The 20094-nt window shown below is 36.7% G+C and overlaps 2 pseudogenes; one reads left to right on the plus strand and one right to left on the minus strand.

The window, feature by feature from the left end:
• Positions 1 to 954: 954 nt before the first annotated feature.
• On the minus strand, positions 955 to 1494 carry LOC118545372 (nucleoplasmin-3 pseudogene; annotated as a pseudogene).
• Positions 1495 to 5874: 4380 nt separating this feature from the next.
• LOC144380513 (small ribosomal subunit protein uS5-like) lies at positions 5875 to 6842 on the plus strand (annotated as a pseudogene).
• Positions 6843 to 20094: the final 13252 nt, after the last annotated feature.

Here is a 20094-nt window from a genome sequence, read left to right on the forward strand (position 1 = left end):
ACAGACAGTTGGCATAATGGGGTATGGCATTCACCTGACGTTCAGGAGAATCATCTTCCAGGTAGGTAACAGGCGTTTATCCCAAGGGCACTGACATCTCGGGTGAGAAGTCCAGACAGAGGCTCAATTCTAAACAACCAGCAATGACAATTTTACCCATGCTGAAGTGTGACTTTCTTAAGAGTTGGGAAATGATCTTATTCACATTTTAAAGAACAATAGCTTTATTGACATACAATTCATAGACCATAAAGTTCAATATTTTAAAGTATAAAATTCAATGGTTTTTATGATTGTATGGAATCATACAACATGTGTGGCATTTTGTGTCTGGCTTTTTTCACCTAGCATAACGTTTTCAGGATTCATTCATGTTGTGGCATGTATCAGTACCTTATTCCTTTCTATGGCCAAATACTATTACGTTATATTTTTATGCCACATTTTGTTTATGCATTCTTCAGTTTATGGATATTCAGGTTTTTTCCATTTTGGACTTTATGAATAATGCTGCTGTGAATATTCATGTACAAGTTTTTGTGAGGACATATGCTTTCTCTTCTCCTGAGGATATACCTCAGAGTAGACTGTCTGGGTCATACGGTAACAGCATATTTAGTTATTTAATTATTTAAAGAACAACTAAACTATTTCCCCAAGGGTCTGTACCATTTTATATTCCCTCTATTAGTGTATAAAAATTTCAATTTCTCCACATCCTCGTCAACACTTAGTCTTGTCCATCTTTTTTATTATAGCAATCCTAGTGAGCATCAAGTAGTATCTCACTGTGGGTTTTTGTTTTGTTTTGTTTTGTTTTTTGCAAAAAAACCTTCACATCACTTTATTTTAACCTTTATTCAAAAATGTAAAAAGTATAAAAAATGTGTAATCCTGAGCTTCAGATGCTGACCTTCGATCTCATAGGCAAGTGGGGCAAAAATGGCCAGGATAGAAGTTCAGAGTTCCTACCACTCCAAGGAGACTAGGGCCTGCCCCCCTGCTTCTTGGCAGGCAGGATGAGACACAACTCAGCTTCCTCCTGCACACTCCCTTCTTCTTCACTCTCTCCTTCCTCAGACACGTCATTGCTTATAGTAACAATCTGGTGCTACCCTCTGATATGCACAGGGCCAGAACCTGACTTCAGACAGAAGGTTACAGGTGGCTGGAGCTGGAAGTCATCCAAACTGAGCATGAGTTGGCAGGACAACTTGAGGTTGGCCACAGGGACATGGTCATGGTTCCTGGCCATGACTTCTACCACATTACACTCCTCTGGCCCCCTCAGTGAGGCAGAGCATGGTCAAAGCCAACATAGTGCTCCACATCATCCTCTTCCTCTACCTTGAAGGTGTGGCTGGAGAGCTCACAGCCGAAGGAAAAACTGTCCACAGTGACCAGAGCCGGGACTCGCAGACCACCCCCCACCACCCCCAGGGCTCCGTGCTCCTGATTCAAGAATGCTAAGGAGGCAGCTGCGCCGGTGGCCATGCTACAGTCTCACTGCGGTTTTGATTTACATTTCCCTAATGACTAATGATGGTAAGCATGTGCTTGTTGGCCATTTGTATATCTTCTTTGGATAAATGTCTATTCAATCCTTTGCCTCTGTTTTAATTCATTTAATTGGCTTTTTTGTTGTTGTTGTTAAATTGTAAGTGTTCTTTATTTACTCTGGGCACAAGTCCCTATCAGATATATTATTTGCAAATATTTTTTCCCCTTATGTGTGTTGTCTTTTCATTTTCTTAATGGCATCTGTTGAAGTACGAAAGTTTTTAATTTTGATCAAGTCTAATTATTTTTTCTTTAATTGCTTATGCTTTTGGTGTGATATCTAAGAAGACTTTGACTACTCAAGGTTTTACTCCTTTGTTTTCTTCCAAGAGTTTTATAGTTTTTGCTCTTAAATTTAGGTCTATGATCCCTTTTGAATTAATTTTTGTATATTGTGTAACATAGGCGTCTAACTGTGATTTTTTTTTTTTTTTGTATGTGGATGTCTAGTTGACTCAGCACCATTTGTTGAAAAGACTATTCTGTCTCTCATTGAATTGTCTTGGCACTCTTGTCAAAAATCAATTAACCATGAAATCATACTCATCTGTGATTTCTAATATACAACTTAGAGCCCTGAACTTTGAAGTTTCCTAGTTGGAATTCAGACTTCCATCATATTTAACCTGACTTGATCTTTTAAGTCTGCCACTAGTGTACTATACTGATCCTTTATACCACCAAGCTCTGGGACTCCCCCACATTTACTCCTCTCCATCCCCAAAGTTTTATGTCTCTTTCTGGTGTGTATGTGGACAAAAGGAGCAAAGGTGGATGAACTCTGGTGGGGTATTAAGGTTTAAATATGGTTTTCAAGTATAGCAAATGGGTAGAGGGCTAAGCAGGAAATATTTATAGAATTAAAATAAAAATATGTGCACCATGAATGCTAATAGTTGGAGACTTCACTAACCTATGTTTAATAATTGTCACATAGAGCATTTGTTGAGATGAAATGATTACTCTGAGTCCAATAATTTGGAACAAAAAGAGGCCCGAACGGGCTGCACCACCAGGGACTGCCGAGAAGTGCAGGCATGGAAGTGAAGCCCAGAGTCCGGGTGGACTCTTGATTTTATTTTCTTAGAATGTACAGTCTGCGGATGCAAAGAAAAAACAACTCAAGAAAGCAATCATGTGAGGGGCAGCAAGGAACTGTGTACATGACTATCAGTATGGGTCCTAGTGAGGCATTAACTAGGGGGCTGCAGGAGATGGGAGAGCCAACCTCAGTAGGCCTAACTATCTTATCTGCCATCATTGCTGTTTTCAGCATGTACTGTTTTCAGTATGGAATGATGGGGGAATGGTTGGCTTTTGCCATAGGCATACAGCTTTTGCCATATATGTGTGTTCTTGTTATTATTGTTTCTTTTACCCACTGAGGTCTTGCTCTCCCACAAATAATGGCTAGAAAAAATAGAAGATCAACAAGAAAGTGGAAGATATGAACAACACTATAAACCAACTAGAAAAAGCATCTTTAGATCACTCCATGTAATGACAGTACAATGCCCATTCTTTTGAAGTGCACGTAGAACACTCTCCAGGATAGACCATATGCAAGGTCATATAACAAGACTCAATAAATTTAAAAGGACTGAAGTCATACAAAGTATGTTCTCTGACCACAAAGGAATGAAGTTAGAAACCAACAACAAAAATAATTTGTGAAACTCACAAATATGTGGAAATCAACTAACACACTTCTAAATAACAAATGGATCAAAGAAGAAATCACAAAGGAAATCAGAAAATACTTTGAGATGAATGAAAGTGAAGGTACAATATACCAAACTTATAGGATACAGTGAAAGCACTGATTAAAGAGAAATTTATAGCTCTGAACACCTATATAAAAAAATCTCAGATCAGTAACCTAACCTTCCACCTTAAGGATCTAGAAAAAAAAAAAGGCAAACTAAACCCAAAGGAAGCAGAAGGAAGGAAATAATAAAGATTAGAAACAACATTAATGAAATAGAAAATACAAAACCAATAGAGATAATCAACAAGACCGAAAGTTGGTTGTTAAAAAAGATCAACAAAATGGACAAGCTTTTAACCAGACTGACCAATGGAAAAAGAGAGAAGACTCAAATTACTAAACCAGGTATGAAGGAGAGAATGCTACTTCCAATCTTCCAGCAATAAAAAATTTTATGAGCAAATATTATGAACAACTGTATGCCAACGAGTTAGATAGCGTAGATGAAATGGAAAAATTCCTAGAAAGACACAAACTACCAACACTGATTCAAGAAGAAATTGAAAAAATCTGAATAGAGGTGTCACAAGTGAAGAGATTGAATTAGTAGTTTTAAAATTTCACACAAAGAAAAGCCCATTCCCAGACAGATTTACTATTGTACTCTACCAAACATTTAAAGAAGAATTAATACTATTTCTTCACAAACTCTTCCAAAAAGAAGAGGAGGGAACATTGCCCAACTTATTTTATTAGGCTAATATTAACCTAATACCAAAACCAAAGATATGACAATAAAACTAACAGGCCACTATCTCTTATGAATATACAGACACAAAAATCCTCAAAAAAAAAAAAAATACCAGCAAAGTGGACACAGCAACATATAAAAAGTATCAGATATGATGATCAAGTGGGACTTATCCCAGGAACACAAGGTTGCTTTAACATCAATCAAGGTAATGTAACATACTGATAGAATAATGGACAAAAACTACATGATCATTTCAATAAATGCAGAAAAAACATTTGATAAAATACACATCTTCGTGATAACAAGTCTCAACAAACTAGAAGTAGAAGGGAACTTCCTCTTTCTGATAAAGGGCATCCACAAAAAATTAGCAGCTAACATCATACTTAATACTAAATGCTTTCTCCTTAAGATCAGAAACAAAACAAGGATATCTACTCTACCTACTTCCTTTGAACATTGTATTGGAGGGTCTAGTCATGGCAATTACATAAGAAAAAAAGAAATAAAAGGCATCTAGATTAGAAAGGAAGAAGTAAAACCATTTCTATTTTTACATGAACTGATCTTGTATATATAAAATCCTAAGGAATATATACACAAAAAACTATTAGAATAAAGAAGTTCATATAAGTTACCAGGTACAAGATCAATATACATAAATTAATTATATTTTTATATGTCAACAATGAACCAAAAGAATATAAAAAAGAATAAATACTTAGAAATAAATTTAACAAAAAAGTGCAAAATTTATACTCTGAAAGCTATAAAATAGTACTGAAGGAAAGGAAAGAAAATGTAAATGAATGGAAAGTCATCTTGTGTTCATAATTCGAAAGGCTTAATATTGTTATATGGAGATACTCCCCAAGTTGATCTATAGATTTAATGTAATCCTTATGAAAATTCAAGCTGGCTTCTTTGCAGAAATTTATAAGCTAATCCTAAAATTCATTTGGAAATTCAAGGTTCTCATAATAGTCTAAACAATATTAAAAAAGAACAAAATTGAAGGACTCATTCTTTCTGATTTCAAAACTTACCACAGATGTATCTTGAAAGAAGTTGCTGTGGCCAATGTCAAAGAGGTTCCTGCCTATGTTATTCTCTAGGATTTTGATGGATTCCTGTCTCACATTGAGGTCTTTCATCCACTTTGAGTTTATCTTTGTGAATGGTGTTAGAGAATGGTTGAGTTTCATTCTTCTGTGTATAGCTGTCCAATTTTCCCAGCACCATTTATTGAAGAGACTGTCTTATTCCCATTGCATATTTTTTTCCTGTTTGTCGAAGATTATTTGACCATAGAGTTGAGGGTCCATATCTGGGTTCTCTATTCTGTTCCATTGGTCTATATGTCTGCTTTTGTGCCAGTACTATGCTGTCTTGGTGATCACAGCTTTGTAATATAGCTTGAAATTGGGCAACACAGCTTTGTTTCTCTTTTTCAACATTTCCTTGGTGATTCAGGGTCTTTTCTGATTCCATACAAATTTTAGGATTGTTTGTTCCAGCATTTTGAAAAATGTCATTGGAATTTTGATCGGGATGGCATTGAAGGTATAGAAGGCATAGACATTTTAACAATGTTTATTCTTCTGATCCATGAGCATGGAATGTTTTTCCATCTTTTTGTGTCTTCTTCAATTTTTTTAATGAGTGGTCTGTAGTTCCTAGAGTATAGATCCTTTACCTCTTTGGTTAGGTTTATTCCGAGGTATCTTATGGTTTTTGGTGCTATTGTAAATGGAATCATTTTTCTAATTTCTCTTTCTACAGTGCATTGTTAGTGTATAAGAAAGCATCTCCAAAGGCTAGTGAAACAGCTTCTTCTCTGAGAGAACACCAAATGGCGGATGATGCTGGTGCTGCGAGAGGGCCTGGAGGGCCTGGGGGCCCTGGAATGCGAGGCCGTGACAGCTTCCATGGAGGCTTCAGCAGGGGCATCTGGGCCAAGGTCATGGCCGTGGTCGGGCCGGGGTCAAGGCCGCGGAGCTCGCGGAGGCAAGGCTGAAGACAAGGAGTGGATCCAGGTCACCAAGCTGGGCCGCCTGGTCAAGGACATGAAGATCAAGTCCCTGAAGGAGATCTATCTCTTCTCTCTGCCTATCAAGGAATCTGAGATCATTGATTTCTTCCTGGGAGCATCCCTCAAGGATGAGGTTCTGAAGATCATGCCTGTGCAAAAGCAGACCCGTGCTGGCCAGCAGACCAGGTTCAAGGCGTTTGTTGCCATCGGAGATTACAATGGACACATCAGCCTGGGTGTCAAGTGCTCCAAGGAGGTCGCCACTGCCATCCGTGGGGCCATGATCCTGGCCAAGCTTTCCATCGTCCCTGTGAGGTAAGGCTACTGGGGGAACAAGATCGGCAAGCCCCACACTGTCCCATGCAAGGTGACTGGCCGCTGTGGCTCTGTGCTGGTGTGTCTCGTCCCTGCCCCCAGAGGCACTGGCATTGTTTCAGCCCCTGTGCCCAAGAAGCTACTGATGATGGCCAGTATCGACGACTGGTACACCTTGGCCAGTACACCTTGATTACTGTATCTTTTTTTTGTGATAAAAAAAAGGTGGCACTGCCACCCTGGGGAACTTTGCTAAGGCTACTTTTGATGCCATCTCCAAGACCTACAGCTATCTCACCCCTGACCTCTGGAAGGAGAAGGTGTTCACCAAGTCTCTATATCAGGAATTCATTGACCATCTTGTGAAGACCCACACCAGAGTCTCCATGCAGAGGACCCAGGCTCCAGCTGTGACCACCACCTATTTTTATACAAGAAAAATAAAGTGAACTAAAGCTTGTTAAAAAAAAAAAGGCTAGTGAAATAAAAGCAAAAATGAACTTTTGGGACTTCATCAAGATAAAAAGCTTCTGCACAGCAAAGGAAACAGTCAACAAAACAAAGAGGCAACCCACAGAATGGGAGACGATATTTGCAAATGACACTACAGACAAAGGGCTGGTATCCAAGATCTATAAAGAACTTCTCAAACTCAACACCCAAAAAACAAATAATCAAGTCAAAAAATGGGCAGAAGACATGACAGACACTTCTCCAAAGAAGACATACAAATGGCTAACAGACACATGAAAAAACGTTCATCATCATTAGCCATCAGGGAAATTTAAATCAAAACCACACTGAGATACCACCTTACACCAGTTAGAATGGCAAAAATTGACAAGACAAGAAACAACAAATGTTGGAGAGGTTGTGGAGAAAGGGGAACCCTCTTACACTGTTGGTGGGAATGCAAGTTGGTATAGCCACTTTGGAAAACAGTGTGGAGGTGTCTCAGAAAATTAAAAATAGAGCTACCCTATGACCCAGCAATTGCACTACTGGGTATTTACCCCAAAGACACAGATGTAGTGAAAAGAAGGGCCATATGCACCCCAATGTTCATAGCAGCAATGTCACAGCTTGGCAAAGAGCCAAGATGCCCTTCAACAGATGAATGGATAAAGAAGATGTGGTCTATATATACAATGGAATATTAACTCATCCATCAGAAAAGATGAATACCCAACTTTTACATCAACATGGATGGGACTGGAGGAGATTATGCTAGGTGAAATAAGTCAAGCAGAGAAAGTCAATTATCATATGGTTTCACTTATCTGTGGAACATAAGGAATAGCATGGAGGACATTAGGAGAAGGAAGGGAAAAATGAAGGGGGGGGGAATCGGAAGGACAGATGAACCATGAGAGACTATGGACTCTGAGAAACAAACTGAGGGTTCTAGAGGGCAGGGGGTCGGGGGATGGGTTAGCCGGGTGATGGGTATTAAGGAGGGCACGTACTGCATGGAGCACTAGGGTTTGTATGAAAACAATGAATCATGGATCACTGCATCGAAAACTGATGATGTATGGTGACTAACATAATAAAATAAAATAAAATAAAATCTTTTTTTTTATTATTTTATTATTTTTTTTTAAGATTTTATTTATTTGCGAGAGAGACAATGAGAGACAGAGAGCATGAGAGGGAGGAGGGCCAGAGGGAGAAGCAGACTCCCTGCTGAGCAGGGAGCCCGATGTGGGACTCGATCCCGGGACTCCAGGATCATGACCCAAGCCGAAGGCAGTCGCCCAACCAACTGAGCCACCCAGGTGCCCCAAAATAAAATAAAATCTTACCACAAAGATACAGTAATCAAGGGCGCCTGGGTGGCTCAGTCGTTAAGTGTCTGCCTTCAGCTCAGGTCATGATCCCAGGGTCCTGGGATCGAGTCCCACATCGGGCTCCCTGCTCCGCGGGAAGCCTGCTTCTCCCTCTCCTGCTCCCCCTGCTTGTGTTCCCTCTCTTGCTGTGTCTCTCTCTGTCAAATAAATAAATAAAATCTTTAAAAAAAAAAGATACAGTAATCAAAACAGTGTAATACCAGTGTGAAGATAGACATATAGATCAATGGAATAGAATTGGAGTCCATAAATATTGCCTCACATTTATAGTCAATTGATTTTCAAGAAAGGTGCCAAGTTAATTCCATAGGGAAATAATAGTCTTCAGCACATGGTGCTGAAACAACTGGGTATCCACATGAAAAATAAAAAAGATATTAGACTACTACCTCACACCATACACAAAAATTAAATCAAAATGTGTCATTAACTTAAATATAAAAACTAAAACTATAAGACACTTAGAAGAAATATAGGAGTAAGTCATCATGATCTTGGGTTAGGCAAAGACTTCTTAGATATGACACCAAAAACATGAGGGCAACAATAAGAAAAATGGATTAATTAGACTTCTTCAAAAGTAAAAATTTTGTGCTTCAAAGGACATGATCAAGAAAGTGAAAAGACAACTCACTGAATTGGAGAAAATATTTGCAAATCATATTATCTGATAAGGGACTTGCACCTAGAATATATAAAGAACTCTTATAATTCAATAATAAAAAGAAATAATCCAGTTAAAATGTGCACAAGGAAGATATTTCTGATATATCTGATACATATTTCTGATACATCTTTCTTTTTTTAAAAGATTATTTATTTATTTATTTAACAGAGAAAGAGGGAGAGAGAGCATGAGCGAGCAGGGGGAGCGACAGGCAGAGGGAGAGGGAGAAGCAGGTTCCCTGCTGAGTGGAGAGCCTGGCATGGGGCTCAATCCCAGGACCCTGGGATCATGACCTGAGCCAAAGGCAGATGCTTAACCAACTGAACCACCCAGGTGCTCCGATACATATTTCTGATACACATTTCTCCAAGAAGATATTTCATGCACAAGGATCTGAGTACACATTTCACCAAGAATGGCCAATCAACATATGAAAAATGCTTAACATCATTCGACTTCAGGGAAATGCAAGTCAAAAGCACAGTGAGATACCAATTCACATCCACTGGGGTGGATTAAACAGATGGACAAGAAGAAGTGTTGGTAAAGATGTGGAGAAAGTGGAACCCTCATGTACTGCTGGTGGGAATGTAAACTATTTCAACTGCTTTGGAAAATGTCTTGCAGTTTCTCAAAAGGTTAAACATAGAGTTACTGCAGGTCCTGGCAATTCCACTCCATTTTTATGTATTATTTTCTTTAACAAATATATAACGGATATCAGATCAATAAGTACTTTATAAATATTGTCATTTTCCACAACAATCTTTGAAGTTGGATACTATCATTATTCTTATATCACATATGTGAAAATTGAGATCCAAGTTTAAGTTATTTGCCTAAGGTCACACAACTGGTAAGTCACAAGGCTAAAATTTGAACCACGGTGTCTGACTCTAGTGTCCATACTTTTAACCATAAACTTCATTATCTCCATATAAAAATAAATATTTGAAATATTTGTGTAATATAAAAATCTCTATATACAAGACACAGTCTTCTTGAAAGCCTTCTTGAAAGATTATCCCTTGTACATAGTAATAAACCACTGTTAAAAAGCTAGTTCTTTAATTTTATCTTAAAGAAAAACAAAGCTAACATTAATATAGTGCTTACTATGTGTCAGACGGTTAAAATTTTGTTTAAATTGTTACATAAACACTTCCAGGTAGATTCTGTTATTGTCCCATCTTGTAGAGGTCCAGAGGAGTTAAGCAATTTGCCCAAGATCACACAGCTAGTAAGTGTCAGAGCTGGGATATAAACACAGTGTCCATGTTTCTGACCACTATGAAATACGTTTCTTGATAAAATTCATTGGGCTTAGAGGAATGCCAATAATTTACACCCTTCTTTCCCATCTGAGCTTACAGGACTCAAAGGATGAGATAAAAATACCAGCTTTGTTATTGTTAAAGCTGTTTGGAGAATGAAACTTAGGTGGGTTATCTGCCTGACACAGCCCTCTCCTATGGAAACTCAAAGCTCTCTGCAGGCAGATGCCGGGGGGAGGAAGGAACAGAGTTGCACCTGCCCAGTTTTTTCTCCCAATCTCACCCACCAGGTAACTCTTGAGTATAGGCTGGGCAGGAACCAGGAGTGTGACCACAGGCAATCAGGAGAGATGGGAAATAAGTACCCTGCCTCCAGCCAAACTGTAGACAATTCGTTCACATGTAAACTAAAGTGTCCTTTAAAAACAGTGAGGCATGGCATTTGGGAAGATTTCTTTACTTAAAAATGAAGCAATACAGTGAAAAGAACCCCGGTTTAGGCATTGGGAGACCTGGTGGCCCAACCCAGCTCAGCCTGTGTGACTGTGGGCATTACATATCATTCCTCTGAGCCAGGAATTAATTACTCCATCCAAAATTCTGCCTATAAAATATACTTCATGAGAACAGTTTAAAACAAAACAAAACAGGGGCACTGGGATGGCCCAGTCAGTTAGGCATCCGACTCTTGACTTCAGATCAGACCATGATTTCAGGGTCGTGAGATTGAGCCCCACATCCAGCTCTCCGCTGGGCGGGAAGTCTGCTTGAAATTCTCTCTCTTCCTCTCCCTCTCCCCCTCCCCCCCACTCTCACACACATTCTTTCTCAAATAAATAAATAAATCTTAAAAAAAAAAACCCAAAAGCCAAACAAAAACAAAATGAAACTCTCCACTTACAAAAATATTCTTTCTTAAGTGATTTCCTTCCTCTGGATTTATTTCTCTAAGCTTACCAACCTATGCCATTAATTTCTATTATTATATATTTTAAATGGAATTCACGGGGTCTTGGGTGTTTTTTCTTTCCTACTCCACTTCCTTTCTTACACCCTGTTATTCTTCTTCCCATGCTTTCTACTTGAAGAAACTGTTCATGTTGTCTCTTAGGTTTACCTCATATTTATATATTCCAACCTCCTTCAACCTATACATTTTCCAATAAAGCAACAAGGGAAGGAGGAGGGAGGAGGAAAGCAAGGAATGAAGAAAGGAAGGAAGGAAAGAAGGAAGGAAGGAAGGAAAAAAAGGGAAAAAAATAAAGATGCTTTGCATTCCTTTTTTAAAAATGCTTTTTGTTCATTTTTAAGTATAAAGTAAATTGCACTCATCATTTGTATATATTTATTTATTTGTCTAATTATTTATTCAAAGCCTCTCTCTTGTCACCTAAGCTATAAACTCCATGAGGGCAAAAATTACAATGGTTTGTTCAGTTTTGCATACCTATGCCTTGCCTGGTGCTGAGCATGAAAGTGAGTAGTTAAAAAAGTTCAATAATCATTTTAAAGAAACCCAAACTGTATGGATTTCTCACTATAAAAAAGTGATGATCTTCGAGCACCTAAGTGGCTCAGTTGGTTAAGCAACCAACTCTTGGTTTCAGTTCAGGTCATGATCTCATGGGTCATGGGAGTGAGCCCCACGTCGGGCTCTGCCCTCGGTGGGGAGTCTGCTTGAGATTCTCTCCCTATGCCTCTCCCCCACTTGCTCTCTCTCACTCTTTCTCTCAAATAAATAAATAGATCTTTAAAAAAAAGAATTGGGGTAATTTTTTAAAAAAGTGATGATCTTCATCAATTGTGAGAATATGATAATTTTTCTCACATTTTCTTCTAGGTGAGTGTGCAATCTCTTTCCTCTGGCCCTAATGTAGCAAGTAGATTTAATCAATTCAGTAAAATAACCAACCAGTTAGACCAAAAAGTGCAAAACCATTGTTTAAATGCATTGATCATTAAATTGATTGATCAGAATAGCAACTCAGTTCATCAATAGTGCCACGGAACACAGCACAGGGCTTAATGAAAATGCTTTACCCAAGCCCAGCCACACAACCAGGTCTAGTTACACATTACCAGTGGATCTGTCTATTGAGGGGCCTCCATAGACTTTTGGAACAGAAGGAGCTATTTGGATCATCTTAACCTAGCAAAGATGAAAAAGGTGCATCTTGTTGGTGTCCAGCTTTTTCAAGCCTTTAAAGTTTATTCCTCTGAGATGTTCAGCATTTGTTATACTTGAGAAAATTACAAAAGGTAATAGAAAAGCCATTGCTTCCTTTTGCTCTCCATATATGTGCAAACTTCCCAAGAACCTCTTGCATCAAAGAAGGCTTGATACACATTTTGGCAATTAACAACAGTAAGGGAACCTCTTTCTCCCCTAATTTTTGCTGGGGACAAACAGTACTCCCCTCTGGAACTTCCCCTCTGGAAGTTCCCTAAAACTGACAGTTGCTATGGGCTGGGATTTTCAGTCTTGGCAGTATTTCCACATTCATTCTATTTATAGGGCTGTTATTTTTTGTTGTTGTTGTTGTTCTTGATGTTTAGGAGAGAAGTTAAGTCTCTGACTTACAAAGAAATTTTCCCCCCAAACTTCTAGCAAATCCTTTGCATCATTTCTTCCCTTGCTGATCCTTCTTTTTGAAGTGTAAGCAATGCCTTACATAATGCTGCAAACATTTCATCCAAGCTGAGGAATCCTTAGTTGAAGCCACATTTCCATACCTGTGAGGATATTTCATAGCAAACCAATGCATCTCAGATACTTCTGTAGACATCAATAAACCCCTTTTCCAGTTTTTCACCAACAGGGAGGAAAATGGGTATGTGAGGAGGTGATAACAACTATGGTGGAAAGAAGAGGCAGAATGTGTGTGTGTGTGTACGTGTGTACATGCTTGTATAGTTGGGTAGTAGGTGCTCAAAAGGGATCTGTTCTTTTTCTTATTGCTACCATCCTCATTATTATTATTTTATTAGTCGCATGTGAAACAATGTCTTCTTTCTAAAAGGATACAGTAAAGCTGAAAGCCTTGGATCACGCATGTCAAGGGTAATATTGGTCCTAGGCTACAGTGATCGATAGGTTAACTCCTTAATCCACCTCTTTTTCCTATGTCAATAACTAAGAATCTGCCAATATAATGGGGAAAATATGCAAGCAAATATGGTAAGTATTCCTCCTGACAGCTGAGGACATCTGCGTGCTCCATCAAAATTCGACCTCAAACTCTTGGAGTTTGACCTGAAAACAGAAAAATGCAAAGTTTAGATTAGATGAATAATTGTATACTTGTTTCTAAAAAGTCCCAGGCTTAACAAACAATTGTTGCAAACATAGTCTAATCACCGGATTCTGCTTTATTTGTTCCTCATACAAGTGAAAGATGCTTTAAGCAATAGTTTTTTTTTTAAATGTTTTCTCATCCAAAAAGAAAGCCCAGAAATGGCTTATTTATTAGCTTTCAACCTACAGTGAAATCACAACTGAGGGGAGGAAAAAAAGCCAACTTTCTCTTCCATTAAAATGAGATAAAAAATAGTTAAATGATGAATACTAAACTTGTTTATTTTTTAATTTTTCTCTTCTATTTTTATAACTGACTCATGCTAGTTCATTCCTATTTTAATCCCTAATTAAGTGAGATAATGTAATTTTTCGGTCATAATATAAATAAGTAAAGCAAGAAAATAAGTAATTCATCTTTCCGTGATCAGCTCTGTTACCAGATTAGAGTGGGTTTAAAGATATGTGTATTAACACTTGAATAATAATAATAATAGAAAATATAATCTCTTCTATCTAATAGTGTTAATTTTAATGGAAGCCAAACTGGATTTCACATATTCTAGTCCTCCACATTGCACACAGCAGCTGAGGTGGTTCTTTTAAAATTTATGGTAATAAAATTCCATCCTCAAGTTAGCTGATCTTGCCCTGCATTTTGTGAGTGCTCTTGGATATGGAAAGAAGTGTGCTGTTAAATATGGAAGTCCAGCATTGAGATAAAAATTATATTCTCAAATTTCCATTTATATTGAGAGCTTTGATGGTGCTGGGCTGGGCTATACCAGATTACAACAAAATGTTTTCATTTAACTGTCTTCTTTCATTTATTTTTTAAAGAGGCATGATCCCCAAATATGTTGAGATTAAACAACATATGTCTAAATCACACATGGGTCAAAGAAGCCTCAAGAGAAATTTAAAAATATTTTGAACTAAATAAAAATGAAAACACAACTTATCAAAATTTGTGGGATGTGGCAAAAGCAATGCTTCTTTTTTAATATATGTATTTAATATATGCATATATTTAAAAAATCTAAAATCAGTAATCTAAGTTTCCACTTTAGAAAACTAGAGAAAGGAGTGCCAATTAAATCCAAAGTAAGCAGAAGAAAGGAAATAATAAAAATTAGAGCAGAAATTAATGAAAATGAAAACAAGAAATCAATAGAAAAAAAATCAGTGAAATCCAAAGTTTCTTCTTTGAAAAGGTAAATAAAATTGGTAAGCCTCTAGCCAGGATAATTAAGGGAAAAAAAGGACACAAATTACTAAACATCAGAAATGAAAGCACAGACATCACTACAGAGTCTATAGACATAATAAAGATATAAAGAAATGTTATGCATAAGTCTATGCCCTCAAGTGTGATAACCTAGGTGACATGGACCAATTCTTTGAAAGATACAATTTGCCGAAACTCACACAAGAGGAAATAAACAATATGAATAGGCCTATTAGAGAAATTGAATCAATAATTAATAACCTTCCAAATCAGAAAACACTAAACCTAGATGGATTCACTGGTGAATTTTACCAAACATCTAAGGAAGAAATAATACCAATTCTCCATAATTTCTTTCAGAAAATATAAGCAAAGGGATATATCCTAACTCATTCTATGAGAGCTAAAAGGAGAAATAAATAGTAACATAGTAATAGCTGGAGACTATAATACCTCACTCTCAACAATAGATAGATTGTCCAGGCAGATAATCAATAAGGAAATAACAGATTGGAAAAACACTATAGACCAAAAAGACCTAACAGATATATACAGAACATTTTAGCCAACAATAGCAGAATATACATTCTTCCCAAGTGCACATGGAACATTTTAGAGGTTAGACCATATGTTAGACCACAAAATAAATCTTAGGAAATTCAAGATTGAAATCATACCTAGTATCTTCTCTGAGCAACATGGCATGAAACTAGAAATCAAAAACAAGAGGAAAACTGGAAAATTCACAAACACATGGAAATGAAACAACACTCTCCTGAATAACCAATGGATCAAAGAAGAAATTAGAGTGGAAATAAAAAAGTTTCTTGAGACAAATGAAAATGGAAACACAACAAACTAGAACTTGTGGGGTGCAGCAAAAGCAGTTCTAATAGGGAAGTTCATAGCAATAAATGCTTACATTAAGAAGAAAGAAAGATCCCAAATGAGTAACCTAACTCTATGCCTTAAGGAACTAGAAAAAGAACAAACTGAGCCCAAAGTTATTAGAAGAAAGGAAATAATAAAGATTGGGGCAGAAATAAAATGAAATAGAGAACAGGAAAACAATAGAAAGGAATAACCAAACTAAAAGTTGGTTCTTTGAAAAGAAAAATAAAATTGACAAACCTTTAGTTAAACTGAGTAAGTATAAAAGAGAAAGACCCAAATCAACAAAAGTATAAATGAAAAAGGAGATATTACAACTGATACCACAGAAATTCAAAGGATCATAAGAGGCTGCTATGAACAATTATACACCAAAAACTGGACAACCTAAAATAAATGAAAATATCCTTAAAAACATACAACTTACCAAGACTGAATTAGGAAGAAATAGAAAAATCTGAATAGACCAATTACTAATAAGGAGATTGAATCAGTAATCAAAAACCTTCCAGTGAAGAAAATCATAGGACCAGATGGTTTCACTGGTGAATTTTGCCAAACATTTAAGAAGAATTAACACCAATTCTTCTCAAATTCTTCCAAAACATCAAAGAGAAGGGAATACTCCTAAATTCATTTTATGAGGCCAGCATTATCCTGATACCAAAACCAGAAAAGGACACTACTAGGAAAGAAAACTACAGGCCAATATCACTGATGAATATAGATGCAAAAATTCTCAATAAAATACTAGCAAATTAAATTTAGCAGCACATTGAAAAGATCACATACCATGATCAAGTGAAATTTATCCCTGGGATGCAAAGATGGTTCAACATATGGAAATCAGTCAAAATGATACATCACATAAATAGAATGAAAGAAAAGAATTATATGATCATCTGAATAGATGCAGAAAAAAATATTTGACAAAATTCAACATCCATTCATGATAAAAATTCTTAGCAATCTAGGTATAGAAGGAACATATCTCAAAACATAAAGGCCATATATGACAAGTCCACAACTAACAACATACTCAATGGTGAAAGGTTGAAAGCTTTTCCTCTAACAAGAGGAACAAGAAAAGAGTACCCACTCTCACCACTGTTATTCAATATAATACTAGAAGTCCTAGCTAGAACAATTAGGCAAGAGAAAGAAATAAAAGATATTAGAATTAGAAAAGAAAAAGTAAAATTGTCTTTTGGCAGATGATGTGGTTTGACAATAGAAAATCCTATTAGAAAACCATTAGATCTCATCTATGAATTCAATAAATTTGCAAGATACAAAATCAACATACAAAAATCAGTAGCATTTCTATACATTACCAACATATTACCTGAAAAAGAAATAAAGAAATCAGTCCCATTTATAATAGCTTCAAAAACATAAAATACTTAGGAATAAATTTAACTAAGGAGGTAGAAGATCTCTACTCTGAAAACTTCAAGACACTGATGAAAGAAATTGAAGAAGACACAAATAAATGGAAAAACATCCTGTGTTCATGAATTGGAAGAATTAGTATTGTTGAAATGTCAATACTACCAAAGACCATCTATAGATTCAATGCAATCCCTATCCAGATTCCAATGGCATTTTTTACAGAAGCAGAAAAAAATTCCTAAAATTTATATGGAATCACAAAAGACCTTGAATATTCAAAGAAATACTGAGAAAGAACTGAACAGTAGGCACCACACTCTCTGATTTCAAGTTATACTGTAAAGCTATAATCAAAACAGTATGGTACTGGCATAAAAACAGACAAATGGACACATGGAACAGAATAGAGAGGCCAGAAATAAGCCCAAGAATATACAGTCAACTAATACCTGACAAGGGAGCCAAGAATGGAGAAAAGATATTCTTTTCAACAAAAGGCACTGGGATAATTGGATATCACATGTAAAAGAATGAAACTGGACCCATATCTGACACCACTCACAAAAAATAGCACAAAATGGATTAAGTACTTAAATGTAAGACCCCAAACCATGAAACTCCTGGAAGAAAACATAGGAAAAAATCTCCTTGACGTGGGTCTTAGTAATGATTTTTTGGGTATGACACCTAAAGCACAAGCAACGTAAGCAAAAATAAGTAGGTGGGACTACATCAAACTAAAAACTTCTACACAGCAGAAGAAACCATCAACAAAATGAAAAGACAGCCTACAAAATGGGAAAAGTATTTGCAAACCATATATCTGATAACGAGTTAATACCCAAAATATATAAGAACTCTAAGTCATTCTGGTTTTGATTTGCATGTCCCTGATGATTGGTTATGTTGAGCATCTTTTCATGTGTCTGTTAGCCATCTGTGGATCTTCTTTGGAAAAATGTCTATTCAGGTCCTCTGACTACTTTTAATTGGATTATTTGTTTTTCTGGTGTTGAGTTGCATAAGTTCTTTATATGTTTTGGATATTAACCCCCTATCAGATATATCATTTGCAAACATTGTTTCCCATTCAGTAGGTTGTCTTTTTTGTTTTGTTGATGGTTTCCTTCGCTGTGCAAAAGCTGTTTATTCTGATGTAGTTCCAATTCGTTATTTTTGCTTTTGTTTCCCTTGCCTTAGGAGTCATATCTGGAAAAATGTTGCTATAGATGATGTCAAAGATATTGCCTGTGCTCTCCTCTAGGAAATTTATGGTTTCAGGTCTCACATTTAGATCTTTAACCCATTTTGAGTTTATTTTTGTGTATGGTGTAAGAAAGCGGTTCAGTATCATTCTTTTGAATGTACCTTTGCAGTTTTCCTAGCACCATTTATTGAAAAGACTCATTGACCATTTACAGATTCATTGACCATATATGCATGGGTTTATCCCTGGCCCTCTATTCTGTTCCACTGATCTGTGTGTCTAGTTTATATAACTATTACTCAGCCATAAAAAAGGATGAGATCTTGCCATTTGCAACAACCTGCGTGGACCTAGAGGCTAAGTGAAATAAGTACAGACAGAGAAAGACAAACATATACAGTTTCACTTATATGTGGAATGTAAGAAACAACAAACGAATAAACAAACAAAAAGCTGAATCAGAGCTATAAATACAGAAAACAAACTGGTGATTGCCACAGGGGAGGGAGAGGAGAGACAGGCAACATGGGTGAGTGGGGAGTGGGAGATACAGGCTTCTAGTTATGGGATAAATAAGTCACGGGAATAAAAGGTACAGCATAAGTAATATAGACAATGGTACTGTAATAGTGTTGCATGGTGACAGATGGGAGCTACAATTGTGGGGAGCACAGCGTAATGTATAGAGTTGTTGAAACATTATGTTGTATATCTGAAACTAATGTGACATTGTATGTCAACTCAAATTAAAAAAAGAACTCGTGCAACTTGATAGCAAATAAAATAACACCACCAACAAAAACGCAATTAAAAAATGGGCAAAGTACCTGAATAGACAGTTCTCCAAAGAAGATACATGAAAGACCAACAGGTATATGAAAAGATGCTCAACATCACTAGTCATTAGGGAAATGCAAATTAAAACCACAATGAGAAATCATTTCATGCCAGTTAGAATGGCCATCATCAAAAAGATAAGAGATAACAAATGCTGGCATGGATGTGGAGAAAAGGGAACCCTTGTGAACTGTTGGTGGGAATGCAAATTGGTGCAGCCACTGTGGAAAACAGTATGGGAGATCATCAAAAAATTAAAAGTAGGGCTACCAAATGATTCAGCAATTCTACTTCTGGGAATATACCCAAAAGAAATAAAAACACTAACTCAAAAAGGCATCTGCACCCTTATGTTCATCGCAGCATTATTTACAATAGCCAAGACATGGAAACAATCTAAGTGTCCATGGATGCATAAAGGGATAAAGAAGTTGTAATATATATATATATATATATAGGAATATTATTCAGCCATAACAATGAGAAAATCCTGCCATGTGCAACAACATGGATGATGGACCAATAACACTTACGCTAAGTGAAACAAGTTAGAGAAAGACGAATGCTATATGATTTCACATATATGTGGAAAAAACAAAAACCCAAATGCATAGAAAAAGAGATCAGAATTATAGTTACCAGAGGCAGAGGGGAAGTGGAGGAAGGTTGTCAAAGGGTACAAATTTCCAGTTATAAGATAAACAATTACTAGGGATGTAACATACAACATCATGACTATAGCTAACCCTACTGTGTGATATATAGGACAGTTGTTACAAGAGTAAATCCTAAGAGTTCTCATCACAAGGAGAAAATATTTTCCTTTTTATTGTATTGATATTAGAAGATGGATGTTAGCTGAAGCTATCATGGTAATCATTTCACAATATATGTAAATCAAACCATTATGTTGTACGTCTTAAACTTAAGCAGTATTGTTTGCCAATTCTTTCTCAATAAAACTGGAAAGAAAAGATACTTGTAATAAAATGTTTATAACAAGCTACTTACAAACTTCATTCAGAACAGTGTTATATCAGTGAATGGAAGAGATACACATTCCGTGATGCATGTAGAGAGGTGT

The sequence above is a fragment of the Halichoerus grypus genome, chromosome X (genome assembly GCF_964656455.1).
Source record: "Halichoerus grypus chromosome X, mHalGry1.hap1.1, whole genome shotgun sequence".
NCBI classification, from domain to species: Eukaryota; Metazoa; Chordata; class Mammalia; order Carnivora; family Phocidae; genus Halichoerus; species Halichoerus grypus.